At 44.2% G+C, this 21,257-nt stretch overlaps 1 protein-coding gene and 1 pseudogene across 2 annotated transcripts in view; one reads left to right on the top strand and one right to left on the bottom strand.

The window, feature by feature from the left end:
* The window catches only part of LOC124798103 (ras-related and estrogen-regulated growth inhibitor-like), a 589,819-nt gene that overhangs the window by 402,372 nt on the left and 166,190 nt on the right, over positions 1–21,257 (bottom strand). The gene's annotated exons all lie outside the window — the stretch shown is intronic.
* Positions 4,930–5,047, top strand: LOC124723083 (annotated as a pseudogene).

Raw genomic sequence — 21,257 nt, 5'->3', positions numbered from 1 at the left:
GCTGCGAAGTATCACGGTTGGATAACTTAGCATGCTGGAGGAGGAAAGGTGGCCTCTAAAAAGGTAGATTTGGAACCCTTCTGAAAGACAAATATTGGAAAGACTGAGAAGAACAAGGGAGGAAGAGTGCAGAAAGGCAAGAGGTTGCACCCAGTCGAGGCAGTATTATATACATAACAGTCGGTGAGTAAATGGCCTAACTATTTAACTGTGTACACTGAGGTGAAATCTTCAGAAACTTGTTTCCAAATGCGGAGAGTCTTACAGCTGATTATCGGTAAATAACATTTTCAAACTACTGTAAACATAAGCGAATATAACGTAAAACGCGTAAAAAGGCAGTAATATCCCATATCGGTCGACTTAGTGATTGCCGCTATTCACTGTGATCAGTCACAACATTAAAGTATCTCGAAGTCGTGATGAAGCCTGATACCATAGTGTATTAGAAGAATAGTAAAGACGTGCAACGTCTGTTAGAGGTCTTTCAGAAACCAGTAGCGACCATTTCTTGGGTATAGAGACTCATAGCAAGTTACTTTAACGAAAAAGGATTAATGGATTCAAATAAGAGCGGCACGATTCGTTTCTAGTTTACTTAGCGTAGGAGTCGCAGATGTGCTCAAAAGACTGCAGAGAGACGGTGAAAGAGGACGTTATGCATCTCTAAAATACTTAGAATATTCTGAGAGCCCACATCCTACACAGTCAAGAAACAAACTACACTACTGGAAATTAAAATTTCTACACCACGAAGATGACGTGCTACGGACGCGAAATATAACCGACAGGAAGAAGATGCTGCGATATGCAAATGATTAGCTTTTCAGAGCATTCACACACGGTTGGCACCGGTGGCGACACCTACAACGTGCTGACATGAGGAAAGTTTCCAACCATTTTCTCATACGCAAACAGCAGTTGACTGGCGTTGCCTGGTGAAACGTTGTTGTGATGCCTCGTGTAAGAAGGAGAAATGCGTACCATCACGATTCCAACTTTGATAAAGGTCGGATTGTAGAATATGGAATCGGTGGGTTCAGGAGGGTAATACCGTGCTGGGTCCCAGGGGCCTCGTATCACTAGCAGTCGAGATGACAGGCATCTTATCCGCATGGCTGTAACGGATCGTGCAGCCACGTCTCGATCCCTGAGTCAACAGATGGGGGGGGGGGGTTTGCAAGACAACAACCATCTGCACGAACATACTGACGACGTTTGCAGCAGCATGGACTATCAACTCGGAGACCATGGCTGCCCTTACCCTTGACGCTGCATCACGGACAGGAGCTCCTGCGATGGTGTACTCAACGGCGAACCTGGGTGCACGAATGGCAAAACGTCATTTATTTCGGATGAATCCAGGTTCTGTTTACAGCATCATGATGGTCGCATCCGTGTTTGGCGACATTGCTGTGAACCCACATTGGAAGCGTGTATTCGTCATCGCCATACTGGCGTATCACCCGGCGTGATGGTATGGGGTGCCATTGGTTACAAGTCTCGGTCACCTCTTGTTCCCATTGACGCACTTTGAACAGTGGACGTTACACTTCAGATGTGTTACGACCCGTGGCTCTACCCTTCACTCGATCCCTGCGAAATCCTACATTTCAGCAGGATAATGCACGACTGCATGTTGCAGGTCCTGTACGGGCCTTTCTGGATACAGAAAATGTTCGACTGCTGTCCTGGCCAGCACATTCTCCAGATGTCTCACCAATTGAAAACGTCTGGTCAGTGGTGGCCGAGCAACTGGCTCGTCATAATACGCCAGTCACAACCCTTGACGAACTGTGGTATTGTGTTGAAGCTGCATGGGCAGCTGTACCTGTACACGCCTTCCAAGCTCTGTTTCACTCAATGCCCAGGCGTATCAAGGCCGTTATTACGGCCAGAGGTGGTTGTTCTGGGTATTGATTTCTCAGGATCTCTGCACCCAAATTGCGTGAAAATGTAATCACATGTCAGTTCTAGTATAATACATTTGTCCAATGAATACCCGTTTATCATCTGCATTGCTTCTTGGTGTAGCAGTTTTAATGCCCAGTCATGACGCTAGAATCAGGGAAATTCGGACTCTTGCAAAGGGGGACGACATTCTTCACTCTCGCGCACAAAATGTGCACCAAATGGGAAAGAGGTAAATGACATTGGCATACTTGGTTGCTCTTCGCCACACGCATTGCGGCCACCTGCAGAGTTCACATGTGTGTGTGTGTGTGTGTGTGTGTGTGTGTGTGTGCGTGTGTGTGGGGATAGGAGGGGCGAAGTAGAAAAATACGTCGATGAAAGAGCACAGAAAGGTTTAGGCGTTGCTAGCTTCGAAACTACTTCGAGCGCTGAGAGCTGTGTTTTATATGGCGCGGCGGCTGTGTCTTGACGTATCCTCCGAGACCGCTCGACGGAAACAAGAGGCGGGTGGGGCGCCGGCTAGCTAACCCTCGTGGCATTCCTGGGGTTTTGCGGTCGCCGCTGCGTGTGCGTCTGCGCCGTGGGCGCAGACACCTGCTGCGGACGCATCCCGGCGTGTTTATGGTGGCCAAATCCCAGCCACCGGCTGGGCTTTCACCCACTGCTCCACTTTCGCCGGCCGCTAATTCCGCCACTACTCGAAACTCTTCCCCGCACGATTCGCGACCGCACTCGTCGCTTGTAGTAATAACAACCATCACGACAGCAATAACAACAGCTTTTATCCCTGTGGAATCCGATTTCCAATTAGCAGATAACGAGAACGTGACGCTGTAGAAAACACTGTTTTGGTGCACTTAAGTTAAGCGGTAAAAGAGGTTGTTCTATAAATAGCCACTCTACTTCACATTAGACAGTATTTCGTCTGATAAAGCCACGCTTCCATCGTAATTTAAGCTGACTGATCGGGGAAGATACTAGGGAAAGGCTTCTTCGTAAGAAGAAAAGTGTGGAACACAGAGAAAACAACTCAATTAATATCACAATTAAAGACACATACTGTGAGGAACATTATAGATAAAAAGCAATGGACATACTAGTAATTCGTTTTATTTGAATGAATTTAATACAGTTGATACAGTTGAATAAAACACTGTTTGGTACTAGATCATATCATTCTGTAAATACAGATAGGATCGATAAAACAGACACGGACTTCCTGGGATTGTAATAACCAAAATAATTTTATGCATGTCCGAGGGAACAGGCACTGCAGCGACTAGCCGGCCGGAGTGGCCGAGCGGTTCTAGGCGCTACAGTCTGGAACGCGCGACCGCTACGGTCGCAGGTTCGAATCCTGCCTCGGGCATGGATGTGTGTGACGTCCTTAGGTTAGTTAGGTTTAAGTAGTTCTAAGTTCTAGGGGACTGATGACCTCAGCAGTTAAGTCCCATAGTGCTCAGAGCCATTTTTTTGCAGCGACTACAGCCGTTATGAAATACATTAACTTTATTCGCAGTTTGGAATATGGACAGCGATCAGCTTGTGATTTCCTGTCAGACGGGTCACAGTTCGTAGTAATTGACGGAAAGTCATCGAGTAAAGCAGAAGTGATTTCTGGCGTTCCCCAAAGTAGCGTTATAGGCCCTTTGCTCTTCCTTATCTATATAAACGTTTTGGGAGACAATCTGAGTAGCCGTTTTCTGTTGTTTGCAGAAGACGCAGTCGTTTATCGACTAATAAAGTCATCAGAAGATCAAAACAAATTGCAAAACGATTTAGAAATGATATCTGAATGGTGCGAAAACTGGTAGTTGACCCTAAATAACGAAAAGTGTGAGGTCATCCATTTGAGTGCTAAAAGGTACTCGTTAAACTTCGGTTACGCGATAAATCAGTGTAATCTAAAAGCCGTAAATTCAATTAAATCCTAGGTATTACAAATACGAACAAATTAAATTGGAAGGAGCACATAGATAATGTTGTGGGAAGGCCAACCAAAGACTGCGTTTTACTGGCAGGACACTTAGAAAATGTAACCGACCTACTGAGGAGACTGCCTACACTACGCCTCTTTTAGAATACTGCTGTGCGGTGTGGGATCATTACCAGATAGGACTGACGGAGTAAATCGAAGATGTTCAAAGAAAGGCAGCAAGTTTTGTATTATCGCAAAATAGGGGAGAGAGTATCACAGAAATTATAGAGGATTTGGGCTGGACATCATTAAAAGAAAGGCGTTTTCGTTGCGACAGAATCTTCTCACGAAATTCCAATCACCAACTTTGTCCTCCGAATGCGAAAATATTTTGTTGACACCGACCTGCATAGGGAGGAAAGATCACCACGATAAAATAAGGGAAATCAGAGCTCGTACGGAAGGATATAGGTGTTTATTCTTTCCGCGCGCTATACGAGATTGGAATAATAGAGAACTGTGAAGGTGGTTCGATGAACCTTCTGCCAGGCACTTAAATGTGATTTGCAGAGTGTCCATGTTGATGTAGATGTAGATATAATGGAATGACGACAGTGAAAATTTTCGCTGGACGGTGATTCGAACCCTTATTTCGCGCTTATCTCTAGCGGTCACCTTACCATTTGGCTATGCGTGCACCACTAACAACCAGACCCATCTTCCACCTGTCATCAACCATGTGTCGACAACCTGTACTCGTACATCTAGTATGTATATTCCCCTAAGGCAAGATATTTTACTTGAAAGTCGCTTGCCGGGTGTCGGTGGATAAATGCGATATTGCAATGCCTCTGTTATTCAGAAATACGATGCGAAATCCTTTCGGATATGCATGCATTCGCAACTGCAATTATATTTAATGTATTTCATAACGGCTTTAGTCGCTGGAGTGCATGTCCGAAGGAACATTGCACGTTACTTCTGAAAAAAAAAACAGGCACTGCAATATCATATTTATCCGCAGACACTAGACAAGCGACTTTCAAGTACAATGTCTGGCTTGTACGGGAATATACATATTGGAAGTACGTGTACAGGGCAACGGCTTTGCTGCAGTGGATACACCGGTTCCCGTCAGATCACCAAAGTTAAGCACTGTCGGGTGTGGCCGGTACTTGGGTGAGTGACCATCCGGGCCGCCATGTGCTGTTGCCATTTTTTGGGGGTGCACTGAGCCTCGTGATGCCAATTGAGGAGCTACTCGACCGAATAGTAGCGGCTCCGGTCACAGAAAACCATCATAACGACCGGGAGAGCAATGTGCTGACGACACGCCCCTCCTATCCGCATCCTCAGCTGAGGATGACACGGCGGTCGGCTTGTCCCGATAAGCCACTTGTGGCCTGAAGATGGAGTGATGTACGAGGACAGGTTGCTGACACGTGGCTGATGACATAGGGAAGTTTTGGTCCGGTCGTAAGCCGTGCACGGAATGTCTAATATTAAGGCGGTTGAATGGGAAATCCGGGTTCGAATCACAGTCAGGAACAAATTTCTATTGTCATTCCATTATACTGCTGATAATTGTCCATATTCGCAACTGCGAATACATTAACGCATTTTATCAGCCAGTGCCTGAGGAAACCCTTACGTTTACAACATGTCTAGGGATAGGTTCTCCGTCACGTCTGCTTTATCGGTGATGATATCCGCCAATGAAGGTTTTATGTTCTTGGGATTCCATGGCCGAAGCCAGTTTCCATAAAGTTATTTCTGATTATAGCCTGCGTAGTAATGTGAAGTTATCTTTCCATAAGTACTGCAAATGGTCTTAATCTGGGTAGTAATAGTACTGTCAGAATACGTTTGTAGGGAATGTAGGAGTTTGAGGAATCAAGACATTATATTATAGTTAATGTTGCTTTGCCCCAGTAATATTACATACGACGCTGAGTATGGTCGAAAGGTTGCTTTATCAGTGTACTTTACGACAGGTTATACAGCATGCAAGAATTTTTATGGAATCTCTGGTTCTTTAGGTTACGATACAATAAACAACTTATGTTTTACGAACTATGAGCAGAACGCGTAGTTCGACAAAGAGTAATAAAATTTAATTTCAGCATTGTAGGGATGGTTGTAAAGTTCCGTCAACATTGGTATCATTCACAAAGTTGATAAATTTTATGATAAATACCAGTTATTGAACGGATTGTCACATAATTTGGGTACCAGGATTCGGTCATGTAAAGCATAAAAAAGTCCTGTCACGCCGAAGTCCTCTAACGGAAAAAATGCTACTAGTACTGGAATAAAGGAAAGTACTACCAATTAAGTCCACGTTTAATTACAAGTCATAGGTGAAGGTATTTACGGATACGTACCGGGGCACTTATATTCGCGTTGATTCAGTCGAACAAAAGTTTACAAGTGTATTTGAACATTATACAGCTCAACAGCGCGACGGGCGAAGTGAGTATTTATTAAGGCTGTTACGGTTTTCCTCAAAAGAGATGCTCTTTGTTTTGGAAGGAGTACGTATACAAGTGGTTCTACCTACCCCTCTGGTTAAGGGGGCCAGGGTTAGTATTCAGTGCGTGGTGCGTTTTCACCGACATAGAAGGAGGAACGGGGATAGATGATGCTTATCTGCGTAACTCAGTTTCTCTTGAAATTGGTTTTACTAATTTTGCTGCATCGTTCGGTTCCGCTATCCGCGAGAAACAGGCTCAGAGATTCTCATCTCCGCCGTAGCAAGTTTCTCCAGAAATTGGCTTTACAAGTTTGGCTTCGTCGTCACGTGCGTAGAACCACAGTTGCTCGTAATGTACTTGGTGTTATCTGCTCAATGCTTTGCTCCGTGATTTATGAGGCTTGCGCGCTTAATAAAGCAGTCATGCTGCGTGTTGCGCATTTGTCAGTCAAGCAGTAACCTGTAAATGGAGAGACTTTCACACGTAAATCTATTTTTCGTTAGACTACCACAGAGCGGTTTGTGAATTACGTCATCCTCTCGGTACTACAATATCAACACTTAATTTCCAAACTACCATTGTATCAGAATTTGTTTAGAAGGGCTGCCGATTATGGTGGATCCACCCCTCAGATATATCAAAGTGAGAGAAAAAACTTAAGAATACACTTATATTATATGTTATGTAATAAATATTTTCAGTGAATTGAAAGAGTGTTGCTGATTTTTGACCATGAAAAGATTATTTCAGTCTTCTGTGTATGTAGACACGTCGTAATGTGAAATATCGAACATTGTGGGCACTGCGTAGTGATCAGTAATCATTGGCTCGGTCACTAGCCCAAAAGAATTTTGTGGAAGTTTCCATCGTCCACGGAAGCATCTGCACGCACTGAAACGCTGTTTGGATGTTCTATTTCTAAAGCAAAATTCCATTATTGAGTAACAAGATAACGATGTCGTCTTCTTAAAGATCTTCAGAAATTTTTGTTTCCTCAAACTTCAACTCCCAGGCACAACACTCCCTATAACAATTTACAATGTTTCTTGACACACAGCTTCAACGGTCGCACAGGTTACTTATTTTAAGGCTGAAGGAGACGAAAATTTCCGTATAAATCTCAACTAATCTGACGTGTAATTGATTGTTTAACATGGCATTTCTTATGTAACGTATAATTTTTTGTTAACCGTATTTGGGATCTTCATTCAGCTAAATTGCCGAATAACTTGCGATAAACACTGTGTTTATTTGTATATTACAAGCTTTCAACGGTACGTGATAAATTTATGAGAAAACTTACTTTATAGCTTAATTTTTATTTACTTGAGTCCTCAGCCCAGCAGTATTTTAGAAATTATGTGTTTCGCCTGGACTGTAATTTTTACAGCATTTTCAACTCTTACGTGATTTTCAAGAAACAGCTGTAATATCAACTGTTAATGCTAAAAATCAATTTAGTTCCAGAATTTATTTTTTCTTTTAATGGTTTGGTGAAAGAATTTGCTTTAATGTAGTGGTCTAAAGCTTAAGAACAGAACGTATAACTGGAATGAATTTCGGCAATTGTTGTGTGTTTCACAGTTGTTATTGAGAACGGCATGAAAGACGAAAATGCAGTCGTAAATAAACAAGCTTAACAGGTGTACTGGCAGATAAAATTTTATAAAGAACGCAATTACAATCAATATGATTCTCCCTCACCATTTCTTTCTTTTTTTTACGTATGTCTGTTGGTACTGGAATCTGCAACAACAAAGGGCATACGCAACGACATGTGACCTATAAAATATTGTGAGGAGTCAAATCGTATTCACGTTTTAATTCAATTTGTCAGCTTTACCTAAGTATTTTTCATTGTCTGGCTGTCACAGGCTACTGAACTGTAGTGGGAGTTACATTCGGTTATCTTTGCTTTGGATGGCGACCAGAAACGAATAGGTTACACTGTTTTGTGTTTATGATTCTGTGACTGGCCTCTGACACATAACCAGCAACTGGTGACAGTCATAAATGGTCTTCAGCACGTGCCATTTTATCACCGTGCAAGTGGTAATCTCCTTGATGATCGTTGTAAAAGTTTCGGCAAAATCTCTGCAACATAACTAGCAATTTCCGATACACGACCCAAAAGCTCGTGTTTGTTCTGCCAATTAAGGCTTTACTCTTATTTTCTATTTGTGTATTCTTAAAAGTCTTGTAGCTGGCACTCAGCAACAGATCGGAGATGTTATGCGTATGATGCTTCGGTAATTATGTTAATAACACTTTGATTGGTTTTGGCTGGAGCTGTACAACATGATGGTAGAATTAGAACCCCTTGAAGATTGTTTTGATAGTTAAAAACTGCTTATGAACGAAATAATTTCCACCATTTTATCATGTAATTTCCAATTATGAATACCGACAAAAATGCAGTGCAACAGTTATTTATTTTATTTGATACTTATATTTAATTATTTTTTTTAAGAATATATACTGTGTGTGCTCAAGAGACAAACAATCAGGAGGAGTGGGGTTCAATCACTGCCAGGTCATCGCGATTTAACGTCTGACGTGCCCTTAAGTCGATCCCATCAAATATTCAAATTTTCCACCAAATGAGGCTACTTATTTCATCTAACCCACTTCAACTTAGTCAGTAAAATGTTCAAGTTAAACAGTATCACTGGCCGAGACACAATACGGTGAATCCAACTGCCTAACCGGAAATTTTCTCTTTCTTCACACGCAATTAACCTCCTCATAGTAAAGTGTGAGAATTTTACCACAAGAGTAGGTTTTGACTGGTACATGTCGAGTTTTAGTCACTTGTTTCCACCGAGCGAGGTGACCCAGTGATTAGCATACTGGACTCAAATTCGGGAGGACGACGATTCAAACCCCCGTTCGGCCATCCAGGTTTAGGTTTTCCGTGATTTCTCTAAATCGCTTCAGGCAAATGCCGGCATGGTTCCTTTGAAAGGACACGGACGACTTTCTTTCCCCTTCTTCCGATGGGACCGATGACTTTGCTGTTTGGCCCCCTCTCCAAAATAACCAAGCAACCAATCACTTGTTTCTGTTATGCAGGATTATTCAACTGCCCCTACCAATGGGTTTTATGCAACCCGCAACGTTTCCAAAACATTGTTCGAAATTTTCATATTCTCTCGCTAGCTACGCTAGCAACAGAAAATATGAATAGGATCTTTTTGTAGAAAATTTTGCACTGCGTTACGTTTTCGCTGGAGGCCACGGTTTTTCAGATATTCAAGAAAACCGCGTTTGAAGGTTACTTTTGAGCGATTTTATTGAATGATTCGAAAACTTCACCCTTCAGTGAAGATGTATCTCAGAACAAAATTTAGCTGCATTAAATTTCCTACAAAAGGTCTTGTTCAGTTCTTCTGTAGCACTAATAGTTTGTGCGTAGTAAACGAGATATGAAAATTTCGCATGTGTTATTTGAAGATGTTGCCGGTTGGGGTCTACAGGAAACCCATAGGTGGGGGCAACTGAATCACCCTGTACAGTGATGAGAAAAAAAGATAGTGATCCATGAGTTTTGTACTGCGATCTATAATTGACCATCTTGTTGCAAAGGCGTCCATAGCTAAAACAAATTCTTTGAATGACAGTCTGCCGCAGTGGCTGATGTTACTTGATTTAAAACATCCTTTTCCTTTGTAGTCTTCACTATTGCATAGCTTTGGCTGTGTAGCCATTTTCACATGTGTAGCATAAACCGTCAGACATGCACCATGTGATCAAAAGTATCCGATCACCCCAAAAACATACGTATTTCATATTAGGTGCATTGTTCTGCCTCCTACTATCAGGTACTCCATATCAGCGACCTCAGTAGTCATTAGACATCGTGAGAGAGCAGAGGGGGACGCTCCGCGGAACTCACGGACTTCGAACGTGGTCAGGCAACTGGGTGTCACTTGCGTCAGACGTCCGTACGCGAGATTTCCACACTCCTAAACATCCCTGGGTCAATTGTTTCCGATGTGATAGTGAAGTGGAAACGTGAAGGGATACGTACAGCATAAAAGCGTACAGGCCGACATTGTCTGTTGACTGACAGACACCGCCGATAGCTGAAGATGGTCTCAATGTGTAATAGGCAGATATCATCCAGAACATCACACATGAATTCCAAACTGCATCAGGATCCACTGCAAGTACTGTGACAGTTAGGCGGGAGGTGAGAAAACTTGGGTTTCATGGACGATCGGCTGCTCATAAGCCACACATCAAGCCGGTAAATGCCAAACGACGCCTCGCATGGTGTAAGGAGCGTAAACATTAGACGACTTAACAGTGGAAAAACGTTGTGTGGAGTGATGAATCACGGTACACAATGTGGCGATCCGACGGCAGGTTGTAGGTATGGCGAATGCCCGTTGAAAGTCATTTGCCAATGTGTATAGTGCAAACAGTAAAATTCGGAAGCGGTGGTGTTATGGTGTGCTCGTGTTTCTCATGGAGAGGACTTGCACCCCTTGTTGTTTTACGTGGCACTATCATAGCACAGGATTACACTGACGTTTTAAGCACCTTCTTGCTTCCCACTGTTGGAGAGTAATTCTGGGATGGCGATTGCATCTTTCAACACGATAGAGCCCCTGTTCAAAAATGTTCAAATGTGTGTGAATTCCTAAGGGACCAAACTGCTGAGGTCATCGGTCCCTAGGCTTACACACTACTTAAACTAACTTATGCTAAGAACAACACACACACCCATACCCTTCGTCGGGAGGGGCCGCGCAATACGTGGTTTGGTGCCTTAAACCACGCGGCCACCCCGCGCGGCCCCCTTTGCATAATGCACGGCCTGTGGCGGAGTGGTTACACGACAATAAGATCCCTGTAATGGACTGGCCTGCACAGAGTCCTGACGTGAATCGTGTAGGGTACCTTTGGGATGTTTTGGAACGCCGACTTCGTACCAGGCCTCACCGACCGACATCGATACCTCTCCTCAGTGCAGCACTCCGTGAAGAATGGGCTGCCATTCCCCAAGAAACCTTCCGGCACCTGATTGAATGTATGCCTGCGAGAGTGGAATCTGCCATCAAGGATAAGGGTCGGCAACACCGTATTGAATTCCAGCATTACCGATGGAGGGCGCTACGAATTTCTAAGTTATTTTCAGCCAGCTGTCAGGATACTTTTGATGACATAGTGTATCTGTACTGTGATTGAGACCCGACCGAATGTTCGGGAAGGACTCAAAAGAAACCCAGTAAGGCTGGGGCTGTCTGAGACTATCGTCCATTGCCACCAGGAGGACAAACTACTGTTGTTGTTGTGGTCTTCAGTCCTGAGACTGGTTTGATGCAGCTCTCCATGCTACTCTATTCTGTGCAAGCTTCTTCATCTCCCAGTACTTACTGCAACCCACATCCTTCTGAATCTGCTTAGTGTATTCATCTCTTGGTCTCCCTTTACGGTTTTTACCCACCACGCTCCCCTACAATGCTAAATTTGTGATCCCTTGATGCCTCAGAACATGTCCTACCAACCGGTCCCTTCTTTTTGTCAAGTTGTGCCACAAACTCCTCTTCTCCCCAATTCTATTCAATACCTCCTCATTAGTTACGTGATCTTCCCATCTAATCTTCAGCATTCTTCTGTAGCACCACATTTCGAAAGCTTCTATTCTCTTCTTGTCCAAACTACTTATCGTCCATGTTTCACTTCCATACATGGCTACACTCCATACAAATACTACCAGAAACGACTTCCGACAAACTACTGCTACTAGGAAGACGAAAATCAGAGATCGCACTACTGAGAGAGCAAACCTGAGACGCAGCGAATGCGGAGTCCAAGAACCAACGGTGTATTACAACATCCAGACGACAGAAAAGTAAATACAGTACAGAAAACCGTGTCGCTACGTGGCGGAAGGTACAGAGCGGCACGGAGGAATGGTGAATGGCTTCGCGGCAAGGCGATTCTAGCAGTAGTGGCTTAAGCAGCTTTCGAAGTCCCCGGGCCAGTATATCAAAATTTGGGTTACAGTTAAGACTTTCGCTGTTCACTCATTGTTCACATGGGGTGGTGATGCGATGGAAAGGAATTCACCTGAACACATAACTAGGCAGACACTTGGCAGCCAGCTGGTCAGAGCTTTGCTGTCCACCCCGCTGCAAGTAGAATGCACAAGATGAGTGATGGGTATCACTGCAAGGAGAATGCGTCAGGATTTATCTGTACCGATTCCATTACCTCCTTTTAGACTGTGCCTCGAGGTGTTGCTGCAGTTAGTAGGTTTCGCGGCGTATCTTCTAGCTATTAACATCACACCTAGTGCCTTGCCGAAACTTGTGGCCCCTCAGTGTACTACATCGAAAAGAGAAGTTAATTCTCAGACGAACGTTCAAATGGCTCTGAGCACTATGGGACTTAACTGATGAGGTCATCAGTCCCCTAGAACTTAGAACTACTTAAACCTAACTAACCTAAGGACATCACACACATCCAAGCCCGAGGCAGAATTCGAACCTGACACCGTAGCGGTCCTGCGGTTCCAGACTGTAGCGCCTAGAACCGCTCGGCCACTCCGGCCGGTCCAGACGAACGTCTCGAATTATTTAACTGTTAGTCATTCTCAGCTCAACGGAACATCGTTACTCAAACGCGAAGTGAGTCGAAAGTCAGTGAAAATTTCAGGTACGTTTCTACGGGCCATATAAACTGCATAATGTCGACAATATAATCTGGCATTGTTGCCGACCAAAATTGTTGGTCATACGAATTGCAGCCAAACGTTTGGCAACATTGCCGGGCAACTACCCTGCACTGTTTGCAGCAGTGCATTTCCGGGATAGAAGTGTTTACACGGCATGGATGTGAGTATTGTCCTTAGCGTTAAGTTGTATTGTATTGTATTGTATGTTAACCGGGGACCTAGAAACGACGGAGAGGCTCCGTCCCCGCCGTATCCGCAGTGGTCCACAATCCCACGACGACTACCACAGCCCACTTCACACCTCCACCGCCCCACACCGAACCCAGGGTTATTGTGTGCGGTTCGGCTCTTCGGCTCCCCCCCCCCCCCCCCAGGGAACGTCTCACACCAGACGAGTGTAACCCCTATGTTTGCGTGGTAGAGTAATGGTGGTGTACGTGGAGAACTTGTTTGCGTAGCAATCGCCGACATAGTGTAACTGAGGCGGAATAAGGGGAACCAGCCCGCATTCGCCGAGGCAGATGGAAAACCGCCTAAAAACCATCCACAGACTGGCCGGTTCACCGGACCTCGACACAAATCCGCCGGGCGGATTCGTGCCGTGGACCAGGCGCTCCTTCTCGCCCGGAAAGCCATGCGTTAGACCGCACGGCCAACCGGGCGGGCTAGCCATAAGTTAGTTTAAGTAGTGTGTAAGCCTAGGACCGAACATTTGAACAGACACTTGTTGTCTTATATAGGCGTTGCTGACTGCGGCATCATATTCTGCCCGTTTACATATCTCTGTGTTTGAATACGCATGCTTATATCAGTTTCTTTGGCGCTTCTGTGTATGGATGCATAGTGTCTATTCTCTCGCACACGTCTCAGTGCACAGACGCCACGCTTTCATATAATCCCACATTTACTAAGGCTTTTCTCTCGAAGAATACGGCACAGGGGAAGCACCGCATTGAGATCCATACGCATTAAAATTCCGTTGCAGGAGACGGAACGCTCGCGGCTTGGGAGGGGCAGAGAGGAGCAACGGAACCCCGGCGAGGGCGCCATTATATCCTTCCGACTTACTTCCAGCGTCTAATATTATGGATCAGTCGAGCGAACAAAGTGGGACTCCGGACGTCGCAGCCATTAGGCGATCGCAATCTGAACGCAGGGCTCGCCTGCCATCTGACGGGGCGTGGTGAGTGTAACGGTATGGGGCTGCCCGACGCCTAGAGCGAGCGAGCTAGCACACCGCCGACGTGCCCCGCTCTCTTTGGCCTAGACCTATGGAAGCGTTGCTTCTCTCAAAGCAATGAAAAGTGGGGCCACTGCACACGTGTTTCACATTATTTCGTGGCATGACCTTCACAAAATGTATAACATATCTGTTATCAACTTTTCCAATTACTGTAAGGCAAACGTCGGCCTTGAAGTTATATCTACGTTTTTAAAAATGTTTACTACGTAACACAAAATTTAATTATGTGTAAAAATAATTCACAGGGAATTCCCTGTGAATGTGGCTCTGCATATATTGGCCGGACGACAAGAGCTGTCCATGAACGATGTACAGAACATGAAAGATACAGCCGTCTGCGGCAACCGTCAAAATCGGCAGTAGCAGAGCACTGTATTTCTTTGGGACATTCCATGGAATACAATGGAACAAAAATTTTAGCTCCGGTTTCCGGATTTTTGGATTCCGTAATCAAAGAATCAGTGGAAATACGTCTTGCCGATAATCTTATAAATCGTGACAACAGCTTTCAGCTGGATAAAAATTGGAATCCTGTTATTCAAATTATACAATCATAGCGGAATCGACAGCGTCATTCGATACTCAATGATTAGATGATCTTTTACTTTCACCACTGAGCGCAGCACGTACAACTCGGCTATGCCGCGCATGACAACACCTGACGCATGCGCTATAGAATGCCAGTACATTTCGAATGCGCGAGATTCGGCATAAATACCGCCACTGCACCTGGGCTCTTCAGTAGTTGTGTACTCACCTGATGATGGCCGGACGTCTCTGGGCCGAAATATCGTGGCAGAATGTCGACGGGATCCGGCTGCATACCCGGAAATTATTAGAAGAAGAAATACGCCGGGAAAATTTCAGAAGTCACAAGATAGTAATTATTTGATACGGCTTTAATGTCTGTTCATTTCCACCACAAAAATGTGCTTGGTTTGAACTTCATGAATAAGTTGAGGCAGGCATTGACGGTAATAAGGCTGATCTTCCAAATAGCACACCGCACACGAAATTTTTTGTCACCATCATAAATAGTATAAAGATTGTTATAAAAAATAATAAACCTAAAGAAAATAGTTTGTAAATCTACTGAAATCCAAATCATGTTGAACGTATATGGAGCCCAGGGAGTGTGCAAGTGGAAAGCGACTCACCTTTCAACTAGTATTAATATTGGTACCGGTCAGCACATTGCTTGTCGCTGTTTCAGAAAAGAAAAACTACATCGTTCTAGTTGATTCAGTTAACGTCTATAGCTCTCGAACTGGTTCATGCGGGCAAAGCTTTATTGTCATAAATAGGTGTTTCAGTAACGTGACTTTTAGTTCGCAGAAGGACGCGGCATCAGTCACTGCTAACTGGTGAACATGCCGGTAGTGCAGTCCTAATAGCGGATCAATAGCGCAAGTAGATCCCTGAGCAAGAACGCCGCCTTACGTCTGGAACATTCTGCACATGAGCCGGGCCGCCGCTGCGAGTGGAAATTCTGGTTCGCCGTCGTGGCTGCTGCATCGCAATGAGAGCCGCTCTCTGCCGGACTGACAGCAGCCAATCACCGCCGCTTCCGCCACACGACCACAAAATCTCAATTCAGTCCGCAGAAGTCGGCGGCGGCTCTCAATGGAGACGTCACGCCCAATACAGCAGACAGTCAATGACGCGATCGCGGTAGCGAGGCGGGTACGGAAGGGAGAGCTGGCATATAGCGTCTCGTCGCTATCGATGTCACAAACGTAAGCCTAGGAAAAGCTGAGTCCAGAACCGGTTGTGGTACTGGCGAGAGAATCATCCAGAGCTTTTGCTGATTTGAGTGATTGTCGTTAGAAAGCCTACATCAAAATGACCGTTGTGAATGAGAATAGCAACCCCACTCATCTGAAATAAAGACTCTGTGTCTTAACATCTGTATCATCGGCGTCAATAAAAGCATTGGGTCAGGGGCCAAATTACTGTTGGTTGGTTGGTTGTTTTGGGGAAGGAGACCAGACAGCGAGGTCATGGGTCTCATCGGATTAGGGAAGGATGGGGAAGGAAGTCGGCCGTGCCCTTTGAAAGGAATCATCCCGGCATTTGCCTGGAGCGATTTAGGGAAATCATGGAAAACCTAAATCAGGATTGCCGGACGCGGGATTGAACCGTCGTCCTCCCGAATGCGAGTCCAGTGTCTAACCACTGCGCCACCTCGCTCGGTCAAATTACTGTATTTGATCTGAGGTGGTTCGGGAAAACCAAGGGCAACGTGTTTTTGATGGAATTGACTGGACTTGAACCTCTTATCAAATGGCTCTGAGCACTTGGGACTTAACTTCTGAGGTCATCAGTCCCCTAGAGCTTAGAACTACTTAAACCTAATTAACCTAGGGGCATCACACACATCCATGCCCGAGGCAGGATTCGAACCTGCGATCGTAGCGGTCGCGCGGTTCCAGACTGTAGCGCCTAGAACCGCTCGGCCACTCCGGCCGGCTTGAACCTCTTAACGTGAACAGAGATGACCTACGGTGTTTCGTCGGCTCAGTGTTGTAGTTGAAAAGTTTCTGACATTTGCTAATGCCTCAGTTTCGTACAGAGATTAATATGCCTGTTCTATCGCCCCGTGAAGACGCTGGTATCGGAAAAGATCATACCGAATGTATTTGGCTCACTCAGCCATAGTCTGGTTTGGAAATAAGAGAGTATTAAGACACCTGGTGGCCCCATATGCGAACTTCATAAGATGCAACTGATCGGGGACGATCGGTAATAATGGAGTGACTGGGCAGTTAGGTTGATCTCGTATTTAATTACGTAAGTAAATCTTCTGGTGTCAAAAATTGGAACAGTCTGATAAGGCAAAGTTTGCGTAGACGTTCGGCAAAATCGACACAAAGTTCAAATGTTCTATGGTATACTTAACTATGTAACTAACTTACACACATATTTTGAACTTGACGTTCCACGCGAGACCTTTTCTCTGTTAAAATAAAACGATCACATTTTAAACCATTCCAGCCTACAAAAAATATAAGACATATATGAGGTGGTTCCTAAGGATCTACTGCGTTCGTACGCTAAATCAGTTGAATAAAAACAAGGACTTTGTTGAATGGTAGACTAAAGCTTGACATTCCATCGATGACGCAATCATGCATGAAAATGAAGAAGGAAATGGACTGCATCTTTTACAACAGAATCTCGCCTTAATCGATTAAGGGAAAGCATTGAAAAGCCTTAATCTGCACTGAAGAACCGAAATTTCAGTTTCTCTTCTCCTGAAATCGAATCTAGTGCCTTCACCACTCCAACCCCTACCTGATGAATTTTTGAATTAATGTTAAGAGACAACAAAGAATGTGTTAGCGTATTTCATATTGTTATTTTATGGTGTAATATGGCGCCGTGCTGGCGTAGTACAGGGAATTCACTGTGGCGCATCTCTACACAATAGTTACTTAGAGGTAGGACCTGTGTGCCATAAAACTGCATTTTTGGCGAGATAAAAATCAAAATCCACAAGTGGCGCTCAGAACTTAAGACCGTGGGATCGGTCATTGTCCGCAGCAATACCACGAAGGAATGTTCTTAGATGTCTAAGAACAAGGGACTGTGACTTGCTCACAATACTTATTTCAGTAGAAAGTGCGCTTTCCCATGTATGTTTACATGCAAGCTGTTTGGTTGACCGAGTTTATAAAACTGTAATGTAGTAGGGGAGGTATTCTGCCTTCCTTTCCGTGCCACATCAGTATTGGTCAACGCTGGCAAAATACGTGAGAGTAGGAGTTTGTTAATCTTGTTTATAAAATTATTATTGGTTGGAACTCGCAAGATCTGCCTCAATTGGCCACCTACGTTTTGGAGAGTACACTTGCTATTGGGGCATCGAAAAGTAGACACTTGCGTCAGGGGATTGATGAGTAGTTGCAGAGAAATGCAGAGAGGGATGCATCCATTTTAGACCAGAATACAGAGACCGAACTGGAATCAGAGTTGTTACCCTATTAATGGTGCCGTCTTATACACACACACACACACACACACACACACACACACACACACACACACACACACACACCATTAATGGTAAACATCACTGAATCAAGGGGGACGCGACGCTAGTTAATTTAAATCAGGGTTTAATTGCTCAACTTTAATGTTAGCAGCCAGCTAGTTGCTGCACTTTAGCGAATCTATTGCTGTTCCTACTTGTTTTCCGGCATTATTTCTTTAAATCGCCACCTTTCTTCGCAGTCATTGGCCTTATCTGTGATATAGTTTCATGTTATGCTTTCAGATGTCCACCCACATGTGACAAGACTGTATTTCATAATTACAATCCCCTGTCCACTTATTAAATGTTTCCATGCTCAATCCAGTGTGTAGATCATTTGTTTGATGCCTTATGGTAATAAAACAAATTTTTATAGTGGCCGCTAGCTTCCTTTGTTGTTAGATGAGCCCTTTCGTCCACGTGAAGTGTGCTACACGTATCTCAACGTTTAATTGGGTCACATCTAGTAATTCACCTTCAGTTAGGCTTTATCTCTTGTGCAACAGCATTTCTCTTAAATTTTCATGGTCTTATTGGGAGCTCTCATTTCCTGTAAGTCACCGTGGATGGGACTTATCACTTCGTAGGGGTATGTCAAATAGCTCAAGCAACACCTCACTATACGCTGGAAAACATTCTAATACTGTCACCTAATAAAGATAATCAAAAGCGGTGTATATATTTCCACCAAGGTAGGATGTTGCTGTCCAATATTAATGATGTCCAGCGCCATAATTATTTACTCACAGAGCGAATTCCAAGTTCTGATATATCTTCACAGCTGAAACTGGAGGAAGGTCGTATGCGGCAAACGATGTGACCATGAAATATTCGCTGATGGTGTTCCTAACCATCCTGAATGGCAACACTCGCTAAGCCCAAAACAAGGATCTCTGTCGGAGGTGGACAAGCTACGACTGACATTCTGCAGGGCATTTAGGAAGAAATAATTTTCATATGGTGCAATTTCTCGAATCTGAACCTTCCTGCAGATTAAAAATTTGTGCCGGACCGAGATTCGAAAATGGGACCTTTAACCTTTCGCGCGCAAGTGCTCTACCGAGGCAAGTACTCTATCGACCTTCCTTTTGTTTCATTTTGTTCGATATTGTTCGTTGAGTGTGGTCTGGGCGGACGCCCCATGACATCCGTTCAAGTTGATAGTTGATTCCTTTACTTAGTTTTTTTATTACAGAGAGCTACGGGCTCTCTGACCAAACACTCTGAGCTACCGTGCCGGCATTTAAATTTGTGGTAAGGTCATATGGGACCAAACTGTTGAGCTCGTCGCTCCTTGAGCTCACACACCACTTAATCTAACTTAAACTAACTTACTCTAAGGACGACACACACACCTATGCACGAGGGAGGATTCGAACCTCTGACGGACTGAGCTACCAAATTACGACTCACGACCCATCCCCACAGCTTCAATTCTGCCAGTGCCTCGTCCCGAGTTATGTACAGAAAACACAGCGAACATTAAAAATTCAATTCCTTTTCTACATATATTTTGTTAAAGAAGTGCATGAGAATTTGTGTAAATAGTTATGAACTCCTTACGAGAGCACACTGTATATTCAGAATCATTCTGCAGAGAAGTGGACGCTGTTTGGAAATTCTTTGGCATATTAAAGCTCCTTGCAGAACAGAGACCTGAACCCAAACCCTTAACATTGCGTGTAATGCTGTAGGGCAAGTCATTCTTCCATGGTATCCTTTCTTCAAGAATCTTAGTAAGCGGAGAACTTCAGTGTTTGGAAAGTTGAAGAATGAGTTACCTGAAAAGTTGTCTGTCTTGGTCATAGATCACAGGAGTTGGTGCGTAATTGTTTCTCACAGAGACTGGTACAGATTTCAACAGATCCCTCGTGAAACTGCATACCGTACATAGGTTGGTTATAGGCAGCTGGCTGAACAAGTCGCGATGGAAATGAAGCAAGTCGTGTATCGTTTTTTGTAAAATAAAGTTTGTCGCCAATTGTGTTTCATGTAGATTCATAAATGTGTATCAGGGTTCTTCTACTTCAATGAACATCGAGAGAAAATGGGCAGCAAAATTTGGGGGAGGTCATGAAAACATCCATCAACCTGAAGGATGTCCGAGAAATGCATCCACGCCTGAAATCATTGAAAAAATGCAAGATATAATCTAAGAAGCTATAGATGTAATCTAAGAAGCTCTACGAAGTCCCTGAAATTGTCAACACTGTAGCCATTCCAAAGGAACGTGTCTGCCAGAATTCCAAAAGAACGCGTCTGCCAGAACAGCACAACCGAAATGTTCGTGAAAGACGAGTGCCGTGTCAGCAGACGGCGGTTCAGAAACGAATTCGTACCAATATCTCCGAACCGTTTTTGGGGTCCTTCCGTAAAACACAAAAGTGATTTTATGGATCCGCAAGTGGACAGGGATTAAACCTGGATCCACCACTACAAATCAGAATCGAAACAGTAATCTAAACAGTGAACAGAAGCCAGTTCTTCAGCTCAAAAGAGGTGAAGATGTTCTCATCAATGGGAAAGGACAAGACATCAGCGTTGTGGCACGAGAAAGGAATTCTACCTATTCACTATTCAAAAAAGCAGAAAACAGGAGAATTTCAGTTTAACTTTCTAATGGATCTCGACGCAAAATTCGAGAACAGGGGTCAGGATTGCAGAAGGGAAAAGTTCATGTTTCATCAAGACACTGCACCTTCCGACAATAGTGTCTTAGCAATGGGAAAATTGAGGGATCTGCGTTATGAAGTGTTGGAACATGCATCTTGTTCTTCAGATTTTGAACACTCAGACTTCTCTTCTACGTCTACATCTACATCCATACTCCGCAAGCCACCTGATGGTGTACCTCTATCGGTTCTCCCTTCTATTCCAGTCTCGTATTGTACGTGTAAAGAAAAATTGTAGGTGTGCCTCTGTGTGGGCTCTAATCTCTCTGATTTTATCCTCGTGATCTCTTCGCGAGATATACGTAGGAGGGAGCAATA

Source organism: Schistocerca piceifrons, chromosome 1, assembly GCF_021461385.2.
Source record: "Schistocerca piceifrons isolate TAMUIC-IGC-003096 chromosome 1, iqSchPice1.1, whole genome shotgun sequence".
NCBI lineage: Eukaryota > Metazoa > Arthropoda > Insecta > Orthoptera > Acrididae > Schistocerca > Schistocerca piceifrons.
Note: the sequence above shows the minus strand (reverse complement) of the source record. Positions and strands in the feature narration are given on the sequence as shown.